Consider the following 19084-nt stretch of genomic DNA (forward strand, 5'->3'; position numbering starts at 1 on the left):
TTGGCTGCCACGGGTTCGCTTTCTTTTGATTCCAGTGGAGCCCCTTCCGGACCCGATAGCGGTCGGCCCCTCTCTCTCAAGCTTACGAGGTAGAGCTGGAACTGCTCAGTCCAGGTGGCCAAACACCGTCCGCTCTCAGGTCCAGAAGGCACTTCCAAGGAACCCCACTCTGACACCAAATTGTTGTGGCAAAAATTCTGTTAAACATCATCACTGCGTAAGAGACACTCAGAGTCAAATTAACAAAAAGGAAAGTATTTATTCTTGCAAGAATAGGTTCAGTCTAGTACACAGAAGTTACGCTGTGCAAGAGAGTGACACCCAACAGGAAGATATGAGACAGCCTTTATACTGTTTTCAAGGTTCCTCCTCACCCGCTGTACCTTTCACCCACCCAGATAAGGTCCTTACTGCTGTTCAGTTTCTACTTAAAGACACAAACTGGTACTGAAATAAACTGGCCAAAACTGACCGTCCCTAAGGTTAGAGGTCCTGTCCCATATGTTCCTGAAAAGTCACGCACAAGCACGTACACACATATACTTTTATACATTGAATAGGTTCTTTCTCTTATGATACCTGTTTGGGATCAATGACTATTAAAATTTCTACAACACTTCAAGTACACATTGATATTAGTATACTTACTACATAAAGTAAACTTAAAAATATATTTGAACATTACTCAAAAATATATTTGAACATTACTCAAGTATACTTCATAAAATGAACTTGAAGTATACTTCTTTTTCGTAAGGGATTTCAGGGCAGTTATGTTCATATGCGAAACCGGAAGCCGAGAGCGCCATAGAAGTTATGAAATTATTATCTGTCAACCGTAAACATAACCAAATGTCCTAAAAGAAATAAGAATGCAAGACATCGGTAAAGCTTTTTCCTCGCTGGATGGAGCTGAGAGCGCTTGAAAACGGATGCAGAGCTCGCTTAGCTTGACAGGTCGGCTAAATGTCGTTGTCACAAAGAAGTTAAAATTCGGTGTCTAAATCTGGCAAAAGTTCAAAAACAGTGCGTACCTTTTCCTGGGAGTCTCACTGGCCACGTACAAACTGCAGTTAAAGGGATAGTTCGCCCTAAAATGAGCATCAAGCATCATTTACTCACCCTGGTATTGTTTTAATGCTGTATGCCCTTTTTTTTTTTTTTTGAACCACAAAAAGAGAAAAAAGGTCCTTCTTGTCCATATAATGGCAGTGAATCAACCAGCATCAAGCTCTGTCAGCTGTGCCAATCAGACACAATTATTCATTATATTTAAAAAATAGTCCAGCAAACCTCCTGTTTAGTGTCCCGGAACATGAGTTGCCCTGATGGATGAAAGCCGTGTGTTGCACCACACAATCAGCTATTTTATTACTGATGCAATTGAAGGAACATGTGCCTCTCTGCCGGTTGATATAAGAAACCACTGTAGAATTGTCTGTTTTCACTAAAACATGCTGTCAACAATATTTTACTGCAACATTTTAAACGTGGCTGCAATGACTTTTCAGAGCTTCCGTCTATGGAAATACTATCAGTGAATAAAAACAAGCTTTTCTCATTAAAAGCTCCAGAAGTCTTGGAATATACAGTATATATTTGTAGCGGATCTCGTCTCACGCCACAAAGAAACTCCCACGACACCACTGGCTTCGGTGGACCGCGTCTGCAGTTTATTGACAGAGGACAGACAATCAACACACACTCCTTCAAGGTTCACTCTTTTCCAGCTGACTCTCTCCAGTCACAGGCTGTTCTGAGAGCAGTTTTTACAATAAAGTCTTGTATTACAACAATTAATTTCTTTCTGCGTCTCATTTATGACAATTCACATTCACACAAATCAAATTAAAGCAATTAAATTCCATCAAAAGTACATGTTTTTACATTAATATTATAGCAATAGCCTATGTCTCAATTTGTCAGATCGTATAGTGTTTTTTTTCCTTGTTGTTGTTAAACATACCTGCAGTTTATTGACAGAGGACAGACAATCAACACACACTCCTTCAAGGTTCACTCTTTTCCAGCTGAAGGATGTATGAGAAAAGAAACGTTAAGTACCGTCCTCCCTAACAACAACTGCAATTCATTTAATACACAGATCACACATGGCTATAAACATACATTTTATATACTAAACAACATTTCCACAGACTCAATCCACCAAAATGATATGTGGAGAAAATTATTAACAGGGAAAAACCTCTATTTGCACTCTAATTTGGCGCGCAGGCGGCAACATAAAACAAACACGTGCGTTTATAAAACTCTGAAAATACATTGAACTGTAGGCAGGAAAATGCATACATAAACTCATTCCCGTTTTATGACACTTCTATAATAAATGTCAACTTAAAACTTCACTTAATATAGCATATTTCCGCTCTTAAATGCAGAGCACGGTAGGGACATACCTGACTCTCTCCAGTCACAGGCTGTTCTGAGAGAGAGCAGGCGCGCGCGCGCGCGCGCGACCGGTCCATTACCGATGACATAATTCACAGAACAAACTCAAAATATTAATTATAACCAAAAATACATATTTTCCCTGTCTTGCAGAACAAAATAAAGATTATATTGATGATGTAAGTAATTATTTTGAATTCTATTTAACCAATTTAATTATTGAACAAATAAAAGTTTGCTGGAACAGTTGCAGGAAAACTCCAAACACTACACTCTCCCCTCCTAAATTTCAGCAAACTTTAAGGCTGTAGGAGAGACATTTTCCTTTGAAGCGGGATACCCAGACCATAGTCATTCAAATGAATAGCAAAACATTTTGCTCGGGAGAAATATGCCCTTATACATATTACCATACATTCCCACAAAAAGTACTTCTCAAACCTATTTAAAGCTCACTCAGTTCTTATTTCTGATCGGTTCTCAAGGTCAGCTTAATATTTGACTTCAAGGATCAATTCAACACTCTACCAAATTTGACAGAATTTTGAGCAACTTTGCAAGAGGATCTCTCTGCCCCGACTCAGTCAATATCATACTCATACACTCAAGCAGGCGCCTGACAGGTTTCACTAGACGTCCTGCCCTGGTTCTCACTGTTCCTTCATTTGGTTTCAAGGCAGTATCTGCTAAAGTCACTGTTCTTGGGGACTTTCTCTGTGCGTGTCCACTTTTGCAACTTGAGGCTGGATGCTTGAAGCTTCCGACTGATCTGCTCATTGAACTGGCATCATTTGACATGACAATTGATTCAGCTGGAACACTCTGGTTGCTCACAGATTCTTGGAGCCCTTCCCCATTCCTGCAGCACAATTGATCTGGTTCGAATTCATGTACACCATTGTCATCATCAGACTGCTCACTGTCAGAGTTCATATCCCTTGCTTCATGTTCATCACTAGAATTTTCAGTGTGTTCACATACACTTCTGGTAGAAAGATTCTTCTCTCTTGTTTGACTTTCACAGACTGATTTTTCCAACTCTGTGACACATTCTTTGGTCTTCTTCATGGCACATTTTCCAGTGCTCTGAGGTGCTTTGGGGCCTACACCTTGAAAGATCCATGCAGCTGTTCTACTGATCCTCGATTCTCTTTCCATGCTGAGCAAAGATCTTTGGTCTTCTGTTTGATATCTTTCGTCTTCCGACACTGTTGATAAGACTGTCGATTCGATGTCCGGCTCTTCCAATGGAAGGAAATTGACTGGGAGGAGGAAGTTACGGTGGACAACCTTGCTGTTCTTTGTTGTAGGATTCTCAACTCTGTAGATGGGCATTGATGGATCTTTCCATATCACTACATGAACTGCTGAGTCCCACACGTCTGCCAACTTCCCTTTTCCTCTTTCCTTTTTATTTACTAAGAGAACACGGTCTCCAACCTCCAGAGGAGCGCCCTTAGATCTTTTGTTATACCCTTTTGCCTGTTTTCTCTGTGAAGAAGAAGAAGAAGAAGTTTTATTTATATAGCGCCTTTCCAAAGCTCAAGGTCGCTTTACATGGTACCTTTATAATACATTTAACACTGACGCACAACTTTACAATCACAAAGGACACATATAATCACATTTAGGCGAAGTACATGTTAAACAGATATGTTTTTAACTGTGTCTTGAAAGCAGTCACTGATGAGATATTTCGAAGTGAAAGGGGCAGTGAATTCCATAATGTTGGCGCATTAACACTGAATGACCTTCCACCTACTGTAGATAATCGAAAACGAGGGATGGACAGTAAACCAAGTTCAGTTGATCTGAGAGAGCGTGCAGGACGGTAGGTGAAAAGTAGATCAGACAAATATGGGGGTGCAAGACCGTTTAATGCCTTATATGTTAAAAGCAATACCTTAAAGTGGATACGTGATGAAACGGGTAACCAGTGAAGGTCATGAAGCACCGGAGTGATGTGAGCAGAACGCCTGGTGGAGGTGAGAACTCTTGCTGCTGAGTTTTGGACGTACTGCAATCTTGCAATAAGTTTTTTGGGAAGGCCAAGAAATAAAGCATTGCAATAATCCAGACGTGATGTGATTAATGCATGAATTAAGAGTTCGGCGTCAGCTAAAGTGAGAGATGGTCTTAGACGAGCAATATTTCGAAGATGAAAGAAAGAGTTTTTAACAATGGAGGAAATATGAGAGCCAAAAGACAGAGTTGAGTCAAATAAGACACCGAGGTTGCGAGTCAGTGATGAAGGCTTTATATGGAAATCATCAATATAGAAGGACTGGTCCATCCTTTTGACTGAAACTGGAGAACCAATCACTAATATCTCAGTTTTATTATCATTTAATTTGAGGAAGTTAAGGGACATCCAATGCTTTATGTCCCTGATGCATGCAGTGAGTGAGTCAGGCAGGGATGGTCTATCGGAGCTGGTGGTGAGGTAAATTTGGATGTCATCTGCATAGCAATGGAATTGTAGTCCATGCCTGCGTATGATGCTACCAAGTGGGTGTATGTAGATGATAAACAAGAGTGGACCAAGAACCGAACCTTGAGGAACGCCCCGTGTAAGTAAATTGGTGGCAGAATTATGACCTTGTATGGTGATATAATACATTCTGTCAGTGATATAGGAAATAAGCCAGGAAAGAGCGGAACCAGTGATACCAATATCAGAAAGCCGAGAAATAAGCAATTCATGGCAGACTGTGTCAAAAGCGGCGCTTAGATCAAGGAGCATCAAGATGTTTATTAACCCTGAATCCATCGATGAGAGAATGTCGTTAACCACACGCAGAAGAGCAGTTTCAGTGCTGTGAGATGGGCGACTGAAACCCGACTGAAAAGGTTCAAAAAGACCATTCATATCCAAATAAGAGCGTAATTGAGAAGCAACAACCTTTTCAAGGATTTTGCTTAAGAATGTTAGGTTTGATATCGGTCTGTAATTGTCCATGTTTAGGTGATCAAGGCCAGGTTTTTTAAGAATGGGAGTCACTGCAGCAGTTTTTAATTCCGCTGGGACAATGGCACGGGCTAAACTACAGTTTATCATGTGAGTTATGAATGGTGCGACCTCGAGGACGCACTTCTTAAGTAGAACAGTAGGTGTAGGATCGAGCCGGCAGGATGTAGAATTTGACTTCACAATTAGGTCACTTATGGCAACAGGAGTAGTCAGAGTAAAAGTAGAGAGAGGGTTTGACAAGTGGGCTGGTCCAGTTATCATTAAGTTTGAGTCGCTTGTATGCTTGTTTTTGGTGATGGAAGAAGTGATAGACATCAATTTGTCTGAAAAGAATTTAGAGAAGCTATTTACAAGCTCCACAGAGCCTGACATAACATGTTGTGGTGGATTTGTTAGTTTGTTAACCATAGCAAAGAGTGATTTGGGTCTGCACGAGGAATTTCTAATAGTGGAGGAGAAATAAGTGGATCTTGCATTGTTAAGGACGGTCCGGTAGTTGAGCAGGTGTTCTTTAAAAGCTAAAGAGTGCACAATGAGTCCAGTTTTCCTGTATAGTCTTTCTAGACGGCGACCCTCAGTTTTCATCATCCGAAGTTCGGGAGTGAACCAGGGACGAGGCACGAGTAGATGGAACCAGTCTAGTTTTAACAGGGGCATGCATATCAAGTATTTGAGACAGAGCATTATTGTAAGTACAGCAGATTTCTGATGGATGGTTAGACAGTAGACATTCTGATAAAGTAGAAGCCCTTATAGAAGCAGAAAAAGAAATTAAATTTACAGAGTTAATTTTACGATAGGTCAGCATTTTCTTCTGAGGAGACATAGATATTGGAAAACTACAACTGAAATTTATAAGTTTGTGGTCTGAAAGTGCAAAATCAGAGCCGTTAACAAGAATATTATTTAAGCCAGATGTACATATGAGATCCAGTATGTGGCCTCTGGAGTGAGTGGCAAAAGTTACATTTTGAGTCAAGTTGAAACAGTCCAATACTGACATCAACTCTTTGCATTGTGCAGTGTTTTCATGTATGTTAAAATCACCAAGCAAAATAACAGATGAATGACAAGCACAGACAAGAGTAAGTATCTCACTAATATCAGAAAAAAAGTCAGAGGGACTTTTTGGTGGTCGGTAAATTAAAATTACCACCAGTGACGTTTGGCCCGTCATTTTCAGCGCTAAATATTCAAATGTTGTAACATCGTGTAACTCAATCTTGGATATTTTAATAGTCTCACGGCAAACTACAACCAGCCCTCCACCTCTGCGATGAAGACGTGGTTGAGAAAAAAAGATGTATCCAGGCGGCGTTAAGAGGTTTAAGCTCAAATAGTCATTTGGCACCTGCCAGGTTTCCGTTAGAAATAGCATGTCCAGGTCAGTGTCAATGATTATGTCGTTCAATAGTGATGCTTTATCAGTTAGAGAGCGGGTGTTTAGCAGCGCACATCTCAGGTCAGGTGATGCACGTCTGCAGATTCCGAGGTCAAGATCAGGACGCAGCGATCTTAAATTTCCAAAGTTGATAAGTCTATGTCTTTTATCCAGTTGTGTTGTATCCAGAACACGGGTGATGGTAGAGACAACCGGAATATTATTGGGGGGCGAGTAATAATAATTCCGGAGTTTTTTCCGCGACCGGTGAATGTAGCGAGGTCGGCGTAAAACCTCGAGCTGTTCACAGCGTTTATAAGTATCAGGAGCCAGGCGGGAAACTCCTTTTAATGATCTGAGATGAGCAACGGAATGTGGCAAAGCCATCTTGGGGAAAAAACTGTGATTCGTCTCATCAACAGACAGGAAGATCCAGATAAGACCACCAAAAAACAGAAACAGAAACTGCCAGTGTAGATGTGACGACATGACGAGTGATGACCCGTCTACTGTGCATCAGTAGTGTTGCTTTTAGCAATATGCACAGCTTCTCTGAGATCTTTCTGAAGAGATTTCACATACTCATCATAAGTCTGAACATCCTCATTTCTGAGGGCACTTCCAAACATGACATCTACAGGTAACCTTGGAATCCTCCCAAACATTAAGTAGAAAGGCGCAAACCCTGTTGTTTCGTGGGTAGTACAATTATAGGAAAACGTGAGTGTCTGAATGATTTGTGGCCACTTCTCCTTTGCTCGAGGAGGCAAAGAGCGGATCATGCTACCAAGAGTGCGATTAAATCTCTCAGTCTGACCATTGCCCATAGGATGGTATGGTGTGGTATGTGACTTTTCAACACCAGACACCAGCAACAACTCAGCGATCAATTTGCTCTCAAAATTTGCACCTTTGCCAGAATGTATTCTCTGTGGAAAGCCATACACACAGAAAAAGTTGTTCCACAATTTCTGAGCAACTACTTTGGCTGTCTGGTTGGGGCAGGGGAACGCATGGGCTAGTTTTGTGAAATGGTCTGTTATGACCAGAACATCAATACTCTCTCCATGTGTTCCTATACACACAAGCTCAAGTGGTGCATTCGTTCTGATAAACTCTAGTGGCGCTCTAGTCTCAGGTTCCCGCGTCTTTCCGACAACACATCGTTTACAGTGCGAGACATACTTCTTAACATCTGTGTCCATTCCAGACCAAAAAAACCTCTGGCGTACAAGATGAAGGGTTCTGCTTTGTCCTTGATGGCCTGCATCGTCATGAGTTCCTCTGAGAGCAACAATTCTCAGTGACAGTGGAAGTACAAGCTGATACCTGACTTTACCGACTCGATCTTTGGACCTGCGGTACAGTACTCCATCTTTAACTTCAAGCTTTTCCCAGTGTTTCAGAAGTCTCATTACTGGAGCAGTTTCATTGTCTCTCTCTCTGCGTGATGGTCTCCTTTTTCTTTCGATAAAGAACGCGACACGGGACACCGTGGGATCTGCTCTCTGCTTCATCCGTATATCCTCCATAGAGAAAACTGGAAGAGAGCTGACACCTCCAAGGACAAAATTATTATTCTGGGCTGGATGAACACTATGAACTGAACTGCTGGCTTCCCAGTTGAGACAGGACTCAAAGACAGCTCTCACCCCTTCACTACTAACCACCTTCAGTTTTTCACCATGGGAATCCATGCTGCTTTCACCCATTTGATGGTGCACATTCACTGATAACCGGAAAGTTTCCTGTATGGTCTCAGAACTCACATGTTTAGATTTAATCTCAAGCGCATCACAGACCTCTAATGTTCTGGCAAAAGGTCGGCGGCTCAAAAGATCAGCAGGGATGTTCTTGGTATCGGGTAAATATATCTCAGGTCAAAATCAAAAGGGGCAAGCTTAGATACCCATCTCTGCTCGCAGGCATCTAGTTTTGGCTTTGACATAATGTACGTCAGGGGATTGTTATCAGTCAGCACTGTAAATTGAGTCCCCTTCAACCAATGGGCGAATTTATCACAAACTGCCCATTTCCGTGCATAGAACTCTAACCTATGAGCAGGGTAATGGGACTGGGCTTTTGACAGGGTCTTGCTTGCAAAAGCGACTGGTCTAGGTTTTGTCTCACCTTCTGGAATCTGACTCAAGACTGCACCAAAATCATCCATAGATGCATCGGTAGACAAAAGAAAAGGTCTGTGGAAGTCTGGGTGGGCAAGAACAACGGTATGAGAAAGTGCACGTTTTATATTTTCTACAGCTGTGTCACACTCTGCAGTCCAGTCTTCAGGTCTTAAACACCTAGGTTTGGAAACGAAGGGCTTCTTTTGTCCATGTCTCCTCCCGATTTTCTGCCCGGCAGTCAGTTTAAACAATGGTTTCGCTAAAGTCGAGAGGCCTTCAATGAAATGGGAATAATAATTTGCCATCCCAAGAAAAGACTTTACTTTGGTTGGTGAAGGAGTCTTTCCGTCTGTTTCCATCAGATCAGTGGATTTAATGTCACTGATTGCAGACACTTTTGCTGGATCGGCTGCTATGCCACTCTCAGTTACAATATGACCCAAAAACCTGACAGTTTTTCTCAAGAAATAGCACTTCTTTTGTGCCAGTTTCAGGTTATGCTCTCTAAGCCGGGAAAACACCATCTCAAGGCGATCAAGCGCTTCCTTCTCTGTTTTACCGAAGACGAGTAGATCATCTAAGTAGCAAAGAAGCGAAAGGAAGTTCTGGTCTCCAAAGATAGATGTCATCATGCACGAGAACGTTGCTGGGCTGTTACATAAACCTTGAGCCATACGGTTATATTCATAGAGCCCTACTGGAGTTGTGCATGCTGTATATTTCCGATCATCCTCATGGATTGGAATGTTATAGAAGCCCGATGTTAGATCCATGGTGCTAAAATAACTATTTCCTCCTAATGATGCGAGGGCATCAGCTTGATGGGGCAAAGGATATGCATCCTTCTCTGTCCTTTGGTTGAGCCACCTAAAGTCTGTACATATCCTTAACTCCCCAGATGGTTTCCAAACTAAGACTAAGGGTGACGCCCATTCACTGTTTGATTTTTGAATGATACCGCGCTCCTCCATCTCATCCAATGTTTGTCTCAATTTTTGATAATGGGTGGGTGGAACCCTTCTGTAAGGCAGTCGAAAAGGCTTCTCATCTTTGAGTCGTATCCGATGAACAGTGTTCTTTACTTCACCACAATCTAGCTTGTCACGAGAGAAGGTACTTTCATACTGTACTATGAGGTCAGTCAGCTCTCCTTTCCAGTAATCACTTACTTCACAAGACTCAATGTCAATTTCTGTCAGCCCCAATTCTCTCAGCTTGACTTTATAGTCAGACTGCAGTTTGCTTTTCTCATTAAGCTCCTTAACTTGAACAACATTCTGCTGAACCCCTTCCTGCTGGTATTCTGTACTTTTTCCTGCGAGATCTAGTTCCTCTAGCGCGAGGCATGGGTGCACGTTAGCTATTTTAGTATTGCGGCGCAAAACAATGGGGCGGTCAATCATATTAATCACTCTCATAGGAATCCACTTATCACCCCAGAGTGGGCAAACACTGCGAGCTACCATAACATTTCTTGGTGCAGAACGGGAAGTGGAGGGTTCGAGCATTACAGTGCTTCCAACAGACAAGGGAACTTCTTCCTTTAATCTCCCCCAAACCAAATGTTCTTGTTGTGGCTCTAGTGTGAGACATTGTCTCAATACTACTGTGCCAACTCTCTGTGGTATCTTATCTCCATGCCAGCGGTCAACATTAGAAAGCACATTCAGCAAGGGTTCTTGAACATTATCTTGAACTGGCTGAGATAAGCTTTTCCAGTACCACTCCGTTTTCCTCATCTGCCGAGTCACATGCCTGATGACATTCGATCCAACGATCATTTCATCTTTTTGACCTGGGACAACTAGAAAGTTGATTGTCATCTTGCATTCAAGCATATCCACACTCAACTCATATGTACATTTTGGTTTTGTTTCATTCCCTCCACAGCCAGTAAGTACTTTTTTTGTGGGTTTAGTCGAATCTGTGCAGATCAAGTTCCAATCTTTACGTGTCTGTTCAGCTGCTTCACTCAATGTACAGGTAACGGATCCACTATCGACGAGGGCTAATAGTTTCACTTTCCCCTCAACCGATACTGGAGCATAGAACAGATCATCTTCATCATTAATTTTCTGGTAGGTAGCTTTTGGAGCCTCACAGACAGTCTTTTGCTTAACTGCAGTTACTTCACTTGCACTGTTTTGACTTAAGTGGTCACTAGTAGTTACATGAACAGCTAATGGGTTTTCTGGGGGTCTTTGCTTGTCTAACACCCACACTGTCCCCCCCACAGTGCAGGTTTTCTAGTTTAAATCGTGCTCAGGTCTAGTGGCTATGCTGGCTGTGACTTGTTTTACTTGTCTTTTGTCAGGGCATTCAAAACCCCTGTGCCCGGTCTTGAAACACCTAAAACACAGTCCCTCCTTAAAACAGTGAGTCTTTGTAGTATGATCTTGAGCCCTACATATTTTGCAGGGGACTGCAGAGCTTTCAGGCACGGCCTTGACCTGTTCAGTTTTCTGTTCTTGCCCCTTCTGTTTGACAAGGAACTGCTCTAGAAGAGAAACCACTCGCCCGAGGAGAACAGAATCTGTACCACTTGCCTGATTAACAGTAGTGGACTGCTGTTGGGTCATGCACCAGGCATCAGATGAGGTTTCGTCAACCCTTCTCTCCCTATCTACTCTTGTAGACTGTTTGTCTCTGTGGTGGCTGTCAATTAATGCTTGAATTTCATGTGCATTCCAACCTTCTAATGGTTTACTCCGAAGGGCGGTGTACAGACCAGGCTCAGGGCAATGCCTTACAAACATCATTGTCACTTCGTGACTAGGGTCTTCAACTCTTTTCCCTTGTCTTTTTAGGCATTCATCAGCTAGGTCAACAGCCTTATTTAGTCTGATCCAGTAATCCAAGCCACTCTCTGACTGCTTTGGCAAGGTCTCATAAAAGTCTCTTAAAGGTGTTGTGGAGGAAATTGCATCTCCAAAATGCTGCCTCAGAATTGAAAATATGACATGCGGGTCTCTAGCCACATCAAGCAGGGGATTGTTGCGAATACATGTCCTCACGACATCTTTGGCATGGCCCATTAGCTTGTCGAGAATCTCTTGGCCCTGTTCAGATTCACTGAAGCCCTTCTTGTTCAAGTAAGCTTGCATCAGTTCTTGCCATTCACTAATGGTGCATCGATCTGTCTTATCACCTCTAAAGGTAGGTGGTTCTTTGATATCTTGATGCCTAACGATTAGGTTAAAATTTGACAAATCAGGAATTTGAGATGAAGGCTGTTTGGCATCAACATAGTCTCTCTGAGCATTTGGTCCTGCAGATCTCAGGTTTGCAGAAATTTGGTTCCCTATTTCACTACCCAGTTGCTTCATCAAATCTGCCATTGTTTGCCACTGATTTACTTGTTCGCCCACTGGGGAGTTGTATAGTCTTTCTCCATGAGGCACTGTTGTGTCACTACTCATGCCTTGCATAGTTGGGCTACTAGTGGAGGGACGTACTGGAGTGGCTAGACGTACTGGAGTAGCTACTCTGTTTTGTTCTAGCATACTATTTAACTGGGCCCCCCTCCCCATTCCAGTAGAGAACCTCTGTGAGCTTAAAACACTACTCCTTACACAGATAGGTGTCACGTTTGCATGATTAACATCTGCATCTGACATGTGTTCTGGTGTTTTGTTGTGTGTAAATCCGTAACTGTCCATGTTTAAGTCACACTGCTTATCTACCACAAAAGTTCTGTTGACTGGTGATGTCGATGACTTTTCCCGGTGATCTGCAATGGCTGATCCCTTGATCCGGGTCACGGCACCAATTTGTAGCGGATCTCGTCTCACGCCACAAAGAAACTCCCACGACACCACTGGCTTCGGTGGACCACGTCTGCAGTTTATTGACAGAGGACAGACAATCAACACACACTCCTTCAAGGTTCACTCTTTTCCAGCTGACTCTCTCCAGTCACAGGCTGTTCTGAGAGCAGTTTTTACAATAAAGTCTTGTATTACAACAATTAATTTCTTTCTGCGTCTCATTTATGACAATTCACATTCACACAAATCAAATTAAAGCAATTAAATTCCATCAAAAGTACATGTTTTTACATTAATATTATAGCAATAGCCTATGTCTCAATTTGTCAGATCGTATAGTGTTTTTTTTCCTTGTTGTTGTTAAACATACCTGCAGTTTATTGACAGAGGACAGACAATCAACACACACTCCTTCAAGGTTCACTCTTTTCCAGCTGAAGGATGTATGAGAAAAGAAACGTTAAGTACCGTCCTCCCTAACAACAACTGCAATTCATTTAATACACAGATCACACATGGCTATAAACATACATTTTATATACTAAACAACATTTCCACAGACTCAATCCACCAAAATGATATGTGGAGAAAATTATTAACAGGGAAAAACCTCTATTTGCACTCTAATTTGGCGCGCAGGCGGCAACATAAAACAAACACGTGCGTTTATAAAACTCTGAAAATACATTGAACTGTAGGCAGAAAAATGCATACATAAACTCATTCCCGTTTTATGACACTTCTATAATAAATGTCAACTTAAAACTTCACTTAATATAGCATATTTCCGCTCTTAAATGCAGAGCACGGTAGGGACATACCTGACTCTCTCCAGTCACAGGCTGTTCTGAGAGAGAGCAGGCGCGCGCGCGCGCGACCGGTCCATTACCGATGACGTCATTCACAGAACAAACTCAAAATATTAATTATAACCAAAAATACATATTTTCCCTGTCTTGCAGAACAAAATAAAGATTATATTGATGATGTAAGTAATTATTTTGAATTCTATTTAACCAATTTAATTATTGAACAAATAAAAGTTTGCTGGAACAGTTGCAGGAAAACTCCAAACACTACATATGGCTATATAATACATATGTCACCTATACCTTTTTGGAGCTTTACAGACATGGTGACTATATGAAAAGGCCTTGAATGGAAAAGAGCTGCGTAACGATTCTTCACAATTGCCCTCCCAAAACTGTAAAAATAGTGGTAGACCTATATGACTTTAGAGTAAATTTGGAGTAAATAATGATGATAGAATTTGTTTTTGAGTAACTCTTCCAATAAGCTTCAAGATTGACCTAAATCTTTCTAATAATACAATAAAAGCTTCTTTCACCTAAATAACCAGTGATGATGTCATGCACCAAAAATTGTTGTATTATTATTTTTCAACAGGCTCTAGTCTCATTTATTGTAGGGTTAGGTTTTAAACGGTCTACAGTGCATTGAAGTTTGCAGCAAGTAGATTGAGATTTTATTTCAGGAAACAAAAATAGGTCTTTGCCTTTCACTTAAAAACAACAACAACAACCGTATACGAGTTTGGAACAAGACGAGGCTTAGTAAATAATGATGATAGATTTTTTTTTTTTAGATTTTTAGATTTTGTTTTTGGGTAACTAAACCTTCAATTTTAAAGATTTGAAAACTGAATCTTTAAAATAATACAAGAAATGAAATGAAAACAGAGGCTGACATTTTTTTATATATATATAAACAACCATGGAGATGGTTTTCATGCACCTAATTTTTCTATTCTTTGAAAGCATTTCTTTAAAGGGATCATGTCATACTTTTTTTTTATAATACCGCTAAGATCCACTTAAAATGTTTGTCAAGATTGTTTTTTAGCTGAATGATGACATCACTGTTTTGTGCAAAGCTGCTTTACAGCTGATTTGAACTCATTACATAATTGATGAACTTCACAAAATTACTGAATCAACTATGAACTGACTGCAGCTGAATAATGACACAACTGTCTTAGAGCTGAATCTTAGAGAACTGAATTGTGTTTGCATCATTGAACATTATCTTCCAGTTAATATGTAAAGCTGCTTTGAAACAATCTTGTATAAAGTGCTATATAAATAAAGATGATTGTCTTCACTTTTAAAAACAAATTTTGCTTTTATTTTATTGTATTTCTGTACGTTTTTATATTAACAAGACATAGCTGCTTTATACAAAGTAAGAGACCAATGACATACTGTATATATATACCTGTATATATATATACACACATAAGTATAAATAAAGGGGAGAAAAACAGCAAAATATATAGATGTTTATATATAGAAGTGTAAAATCATACTACTAAGCAAAAATTGCTTTTAAAACAAAGCAAATATGGCTGTGCTGACGTCTTGCAGTCTCTCATGTTTACTTTATTTCACTTGTTTACAGGGGCAGTGCACATTAATAAACATAGATGCAGAATTAGCCAAAAAGACCATTTTCATCTGTAGACCCTTGACAGAATGTAAAAAGTCACCCTAAAAACAAAGCATCTTACATTAATAATACAAAACAAAAAAACAATCACATTATCAAATTACAAAATACAAGTACACGATTCCACGCGGAAATCATGCAAAAATACACTAACAGAAAATTTTGTCAAAACATATTGTGCTACATAAGAGGTAAAAAAAAAAGTAGTGACAGGAAAAAGCAAATAACTCAGAACCATTATTACAAAGATGCTAAAATCAGAATATTAAGATACTAATGTTGACAGTGCTGACTAGTAAGTAACCATTTTTTTAGATGAATCTTAAAAGAACCAAATGTATATCCAGTCTTCTAATTATTGATGGGATGGAGTTCCATATTCCCTTGTGGCTTTGACTGAAAATACAGACTGACTAAATTGACTTTTTCTGAGAGGAATAATACAGTCCCTCTTTCTCCAGCCCTTGTGGACCGATGTGCAGTTGTTATGTATAATCTTAAACATAAGACAAACATCTACATCAGATTATCCCAATTTAGCAAATTGTACTTTTTTAGTATTAAAAAATGATGAAAAAAACCTCTTTTTAATAAATAAAATTTTTTTGATTGTTTATACAGAGAGTCCAGTGTTTTTAGAGTAGTTGTACTCGCTTGTGACCGGGGTTGTTAAGACAAAAAGTGATATGAGAGATACTAATGAAATACATACAACATAGCGGCCTCTGTTGACATATATCTAAATTTTGACAGACAGACTTTGACCCAGTTACAGACCTTTTTAACCTGAGCCTTAAAAGAAAGTCTGGAATCAAGATCAATTCAGATACAACTTGTAGCCTTTCCCCTGAAACAACAACATCTGGCACTACACTTGAACTATTTGTTTTGGTAAAAAACAAACAAAAAAAAAACACTGTTTTACAGATATTTAACTGTAAACCGATTTGTTCTAGCCAAAATGTCACATTAACTAGGGATTGTGTAAGTTCATTTGCGATTTGTGACGCACTGTTTCCGTGTATATAAATAACGGTGCCTTCCGCATTCATTCGGTGTCGGGACAAACGGATGGAAGATCATTGATAACGTAAATAGCAATGGACCCAGAATAGACCCATAGGGAACACCTGTGGATATACATTAGGGAGCTGATTTATAATTCTGAACTCGGACATTCTTTGTGTGACCGGACAAATATGATTTGAATATGATAAGTCTCTGGAGAAAAATACTAATAATTTAGAAATAAGACTTCTGTGGTTTACAGTGTCAAAAGCCTTCGTGAGGTCAAGAAACACCGCCCGAAAACCCCACCTTTGTCTAAGAGAGACTTCACTTTTTCAGTGGAATAACAATTTGCCACCTAGTTGAAGTTTACTCTGAAGCCAAATTGCATTGGATGAACTAATAAAAATGAACTAGTATTTAGATAATCAGTGATTTGCAGCACCATTCATTTCTCTGCAACCTTTGAGACTATTGGTAAAATACTAATAGGTCTGTAATTACTAACAGCATGAGAATCTGCACTTTTAGATATAGGCACTACAGCAGATGATGACTTCCAAGCACACGGGAACGTCCCATGAGAAAGTGAAAAGTTGATCATTTTGGTGATGGTTTTAACTAGTGACTCATTGAGCTCTTTAAGCATTACTACATCAATACCAAATATATCCTTTGCTCTGGATGGTTTATGAGATGTAAATGGTCTAAAAATGTCCAATTCATTGACTGCTTTTAAAGGCTTGTTCCACTGTATTAGCTAGACAAACTTTTGTATAACTAATGTATAAAAATGAATGTAAAAAAAGTTTCAAATTTCATAACTACTGTTTGAAGACTGAGGACGATAAATTACAATTAATACAAAGATTCAGAGTCTGAATTTCAAACCAATACATTCCAAATCCAAACAATTTGACCAAGCGATTTCATTAGACTGGAAACCAGTTTTCTCATAGATCATAACTTGTTTGATCATAACCCCTCTTAGAACAAACTCTATCTTTCTTATAGAGTTTAAAAGCAGGCACTTCTAATGCTGCTGACGGGGAGTTTACATGAAGCCATGTCTCGGATAAACAAAGAAAATCTAAATTAGAGTTCAGTAAAATATGATGAATTTGATCACTTTTTGATATAATACTTTGTGTTCAAATGATCACCTAAGAGACCCTTTGGCTTAACTTTAGGATCCCAAATTTTTCTTGATTGATTTCCAGTCCGAAAGATCCCCCATGATGCCAGGCTCTGAGCTCTCTGGAGTGGCGGCTTGACTTCCCTGTCGAGTTGAAGTTGGATTTCGGGCTTCGGGTCACGTCACGAGCTCAAGACCTCCACCAAGGACATCAAGTATGTTATTTCCTATCCAAAACAAAGATTATATGAACATGTCAACTCATAAATGTCTTACAGCAGAATTGAATTCTGTTTGCATCACAGATTCTGTTATTTTTCTGTTTATTATCATAAAGCTGCTTCAAAACAATCTGTATTGTATAAAACACTATATAAATGAAGGTGACTAGACTATGACAACAACATTAAAATGAACTCTGTTCAATACACAAATTTGAAAATAGATAAATGATAATAACAAATGATTATAATCCTACTCTGTCCATCTGTTACACTTCCTCACACCTGAAATCACTGATCGAGTGAATCTCCTGAACTTCTCCAATCTACAAGAAGATCATTTCTAATCCATTCATGTTGTAACATCTGCTCTAACGTCGGCCGTTTAGTTGGATCCTTTGTTAGGCACTGGCTAATCAGATCACTGCATTCTGTACCAATATTAATAAGAAGAGAGCTGGTTAGTCATGACCATGTGACATCTAAACATGATTCATTTAAGGTAAAATGTTCATTATCTTTACTTTAAAGGTGAAGTATGCAGTTTCTGTGACAAAAAGAGCATATTTTCAAAAGACTTTGCGTGCTTCACGTCTTTTTCCAACTCAAACATCACAAATGCAACTGGTTAAAAAAAAATCTCACATAGAGTACTTCACCTTTAACTGTCTCTGTACAGAGCCTTTGCTTTATGTGTGCGTTTAACAAAGATATCAATATTATTCACCTTTGGATAAGTTGGCGTTCCTAAATGTAACTTTGGCTTGTGTGATTTCCATTCTATTGGCAAAAGGAGAACATGCGTTCACCATCTCATATAACAACACTCCTAGAGCCCAGACGTTTGTTGGGACGGCGTGGAACCTCGTATCTGTGAAGACTTCAGGTGGGCAGTAAGTCATTAATCCTGTAAGAAAGACATTCGCGCATTGTTGAGCTTTCTTATTTAAAGTGTCAAATAATCAGTAAGTCACACATTCAGGTTTCCACACTGCCAAAATGCTCACCAAGGTATATTCTGCTCTCGTAGCCGTCACTACTAAGTAGCTGACCGCAGCCAAAGTCTATCAGCTTGAGCTCTAACGTGTTTTTCTTCATCAGGAAGTTTTCCGCATGAATGTCATTATGAAAAACGCCATGTTCGATGCAGTGTTGTACTGCCAGCACAGCCCGTCTCATGATGACCCGTGCCGTTGGTTCATCCAGTTCAGGGTTACGGATGATGAAGTCCAGCAAGCTCTCGCAGGGTTCGGGGTACTCCATGATGAGAGTGAACTTTCGAGGGTGTTCAAACCACTCGTAGAGCTGTATGACGTAGGGGCTTCTGGGTTCTTGCCTCATCATTAGAAGCAGCGCCACTTCTGTTACGAGAGGTTCGGGATGCCCAGGCTAGTGAAAAGTAGCAGACAGAAGATTAGCTGGGTACAAATCTCATTTTTGAATGTACTTTTCTTTGATCTTTGTAGATACAGAGACTTTTCAGCTCAAAGTTATTTGTTGCTTCTAGGCTTATTTGTCGATAACATTAACAGCTAATGCTTCCTACAGGTGTATTGACTACAGTAATCAGCACTTAAACAACTAAATACACATTCAGGTT

At 39.9% G+C, this 19084-nt stretch overlaps 1 long non-coding RNA gene across 1 annotated transcript; it reads right to left on the reverse strand.

The window, feature by feature from the left end:
- Positions 1-1651: 1651 nt before the first annotated feature.
- LOC143733010 (uncharacterized) lies at positions 1652-12913 on the reverse strand. The gene is made up of 2 exons (XR_013201231.1): positions 12571-12913; positions 1652-3900 (listed from the first exon to the last, which is right to left on the reverse strand). It is a non-coding gene; the product is annotated as an uncharacterized LOC143733010 (long non-coding RNA).
- Between the last annotated feature and the right edge of the window lie 6171 nt (positions 12914-19084).

Source organism: Siphateles boraxobius, unplaced genomic scaffold (genome assembly GCF_051911475.1).
Source record: "Siphateles boraxobius isolate OS27281-9 unplaced genomic scaffold, OSU_SipBor_1 9, whole genome shotgun sequence".
Taxonomy (NCBI): Eukaryota; Metazoa; Chordata; class Actinopteri; order Cypriniformes; family Leuciscidae; genus Siphateles; species Siphateles boraxobius.